This window comes from Ipomoea triloba, chromosome 3 (assembly GCF_003576645.1).
Source record: "Ipomoea triloba cultivar NCNSP0323 chromosome 3, ASM357664v1".
Classification (NCBI taxonomy): domain Eukaryota; kingdom Viridiplantae; phylum Streptophyta; class Magnoliopsida; order Solanales; family Convolvulaceae; genus Ipomoea; species Ipomoea triloba.
In genome coordinates, this window is record NC_044918.1 from 28,739,991 (window position 1) to 28,744,491 (window position 4,501).

The following is a 4,501-nucleotide window of genomic DNA, read 5'->3' on the forward strand; positions in this document are numbered from 1 at the left end:
ATATATATATATATATATATATATATATATATATATATATATATATATATATATATATATATATATATATATATATAAAATATAATATATGACATACACCTACACACATGAATTAATTTTTTGTTTTTATAGGTCGCCGCCTAGACTGCTTAGGTGCTAGGTGCTAGTTTACCGTCCGACTAGCGCCTAGCGCCTACTACAACCATGATTTTTACAAATGTAAACTTGAGATTTTTTCTTAGTTTTCTTCTAGGGGTGTGTTCTCATGGATCCTAAGCATATATATATATATATATATATATATATATATATATATAAAGAGTTGAAGATCAAGTTACTTATGATAAAAATTGCAATACTTATATGAGAAAATGTAATACTTATAAAAAAAATCCAACTCGGTCTCACAAATGAGGACCCGTAAGACAGTCTCATACGAGTATTTGTCTTTGTATTATAATACCAAAAATAGCTTTGCAACAGGTATTATGGGAATCAGGGAATATCAGCCGTATAACTATATATAAAAATTTACAACAGGAAACCGAAGTGATCTATTCTGGTGTCCTTTTTTTATTTTTTTTTTGTGTAAAAAATAAAGATAAACCCCAAAAGCTCAAACCACAAAAATGTAATAATGTAGGCAAATTATTGCGTAGACCATAATATAAAATAACGTCGTTTTGATATTTTAAAAAAATCCTTTCTTCGTGCGCGGTTAGAATAACGAACATTTTTGGGTAAGATAATGTATTTTATGAGTTGGAATAATGTACTTTATGTATTAGAATAATGAAATTTTTAGGGTCAAATAATATATTTTATGAGTTAGAATAATGTAATTTATGTGTTTGAATAATGTATTTTATAGAGTTAGAATAATGAAATTTCTGGGGTAAAAAAAATAATTTTTATGAGTTAGAATAATGTATTTTATGTGTTTTTGGATTGTGGACCACAATCCACGCTATAACAGGGTGTTTGGCTGGGAGGAGGGAATTAGGGTGGAAAAGAATTGTAATTCGGTAGAATTGCAATTCAATGAATAAAGTAGAAATTGAAATTACAGTGTTTGGTATGCAGAAATAGGAGTACAGGGAATTGAAATGTAAGAAGTGACAAAATGACTAAAATGCCCTTATGTTGTGGTAGATGTTGTAGTAATAGTAATAGTAGTAGTAATAATAATAACAACAACAACAATAATAATAATAATAATAATAATAATAATAATAATAATAATAATAATTCTTTCAAAAAATAATAATGATAATAAGTATAATAATAATAATTCATTCAAAAGAATAATAATAATAATAATAATAATAATAATAATTCTTTCAAAAAATAATAATGATAATAAGTATAATAATAATAATTCATTCAAAATAATAATAATAATAATAAGTATAATAATAATAATTCATTCAAAATAATAATAATAATAATAATAATAATAATAATAATAATAATAATTCTTTCAAAATAATAATAATTATAATTATTATTATTTCAAATTAAAAAAAAAAGAAAAAGAGAAAGACAAAGGGTATGGGAGGAGGGGCAAAATTGTCTTTACACCAACAAATTGCCCCTCCTTTCCACCGAATTGCAATTCTGCGGAATTGCAATTCCCTCCAACCAAACACTATAGTTTGGGAATTCACTGAATTGCAATTCCCCCCAAACTACATCCAACCAAACAGGCCATAATAATGATTAAACAATCGTTATATCGTGGACTAGTATAGGGTCCACAATGCATTGCCATTTGTTTGAAGACAACCCATCAGGCTTCAATTAGGGATGACAATAGGGCGGGGTGGATGCGGGTGATATATCACCCGCCCCCGCACCCACATTCCCAACCCACTCCCCGCACCCGCGCCGGTAATGAAATTCCTACCCATCCCCGCCCCCTTGGGGATTTTGCGGGTGCGGGTAATACCCAACCCGCAACTCTAATTATTAATATTACACTTAAATCTAATAAAAAATTTATACTACAATTCTAATTATCACATGGATTCTTTTTAGAAGTTTCAACATAACTCTAAAATTTAATAAGACTCAATAATGTTAGTCTTTAATTGAAACTAAAATTGTATTGGTAGTATAGTTGTATTAAGCGTTTGCTCATTATGTTATTTATGATGTTCCATTTCAATATTCATTATTAACAAAAAAATAAGACAATGAGACGATAATTCAATTGAATCTTGGAGGCACTAGCTCATAAAGAAGTTTAATTCATTATGCATTTTGAATTATAAAAGATACATAAGTTTATATAGTAAACTAATATTGTACAAATAATGCAAGTGAGTTGTGTGTGTGTGTGTGTGTGTGTCTCTCTCTCTCTCTCTCTATATATATATATATATATATAGCGGGTGCGGGGTGGGGATACCTCCCCCGCACCCGCCCCCATACCCGCGCGGGTTTACAAAATTCCCCCCATCCCCGCACCCATTACTCAAATTGTGCGGGTATTTTAAAACCTGTAGGGGCGGGGATGCGGGGAACCCATAGGGTGCGGGTATAATTGCCATCCCTAGCTTCAATAGTGGTTGGAGTTTTTAGCAAAAATAGCACGGGATAAATTTTATAATTATGACAAATTTTTAAATTTGCAATATTTATACAAATGATCTCATTCATTTTCTTTTATTTCTTAGCAACCATTCACTCTTTATCTACCGAAATAGATAAATTAGATTAATCCTCATTTTTTACATGAGAGTCTATTCTCACGTGAACTCTCCCCTATATATATGTGTGTGTGTGTGGCCTAGTTCTGGTGTAGAAGCCTCCTAAAGTGCAGACGTGGGCCGTTAGGTGAGCTTATCATATCACCGGCTAGAAATCAATAAAAGAGAAAAAAAATGATGTGACATTTTAGTAATTTCAATGATATGATGGTGCATTTAGATGAGTTTGGTGGTGCATTTAAATATGCTTGATGGTGAGTTTGGTGGTGCATTTAAATATGCTTGATGGTGCTTTGTCATAGCATTCCCATGTACACAATAGATCAACAGTTAGTGTACCATAGACCAGCACTTAGTACAACACAAAAATATACTTAGTGTAGAAAATTACAAATATGCCGCTACAATTTTTTCTTATTTTTATTGATTTTTTAACATTAATCTGCGCTCATCTAGTGGTCTAGATCTGTCTGTACCTAGTGAGGCTGTCGCATCGTATTATCTGAGGGTTAATCAAAGAAAACAAACCTACACCATATCTTGAAATCTAGTAGGAATATTTGTCTGTAGTGAATGATTGTGCCTGAGGACTCAAAAGCAGACATTGGAAGCTTAATATAAGAGCACCATGTTTTATCTTGATATGGCATCCACTTTCTCCTACCACACACCCTTTTCAAAGTACAATTGCCCCCATAGTAGCATATCAAATCCCACTATTATTATTGTGTGATTGACAATTGCTTGACTAATTAATTTGTTGTGACAAAGATAAATCATATTAAATGTAATCATTGCAAGGAAAGAAGTGTCACACATTCATGTGTATTCTTGAATTTCAACAATTTCAATCCTCACATATTAGCGGCGTAAATATCTTTTAATCCATTCAAGTAAATAGCGTAACTTTGGGGGAAGTAAATAACATAACTTAATAGTTTAATTGCCTAAATCGTAATTCATAATTCTATTCTGTATGTTATTTTAAATTTAATAATGACATCTTAAGTTGATTTCACTAAAAGATTGCTTTAAAAACAATGTTGCCCATGTTAAATTCGAATTTATTATTTGACTTGTATTTTAATAATTGTAATTAATTGAGAAACTACCAAATCAATGTTCAAACTAGTAACAATAGTTCAATTAAAACATTGAACTAAATTTTTTTTTTTTAAATCAATTAAACTTTTAAACTTATAGATAAAGTGTAATAGATCATTGACATGTAAAAAGTTCAATTAACACTTCTAGCTGGTTACTATTGGGTAACTTGATAACTAGACATGTCATGCGACTTTTAGGTGAATTAGCGATAAAATGTGTATTTTTAGAAATAGGCACATGACATGTCTAATAAGCAAGTTACTTGACGGTAACCTATTAAAACCGTCAATTGCACTTTTTCAAAACTCTAAGTATGTTCACAATTTCAAAAATTTATATTCACAATTTCATAACTCTATATTCAATAGTATTACACAATTTTTGAATCTATATAACCAAATTGTGAATATAGAGTTCAAAAATTGTGAAATTGAGTAATGTAATTTTTCATATTGGGTTCTAAAATTGTGAACATAGACATGGGTCCACCTTGCAAGGTGCACCTAGGTCCATAGCATAATTTGCCTACAAATTGTGATGGATAGTATACTGGGCCTAGGCCACATGGATCGGCCCAAGAAAGTAACAAGATCAAGAAAGCCCAAGAATGAATGAACAACTTATGTCTATTCATAGATCAATATGATTGAGCTTATTATTCATAATGTAATAAGGATTTGGGC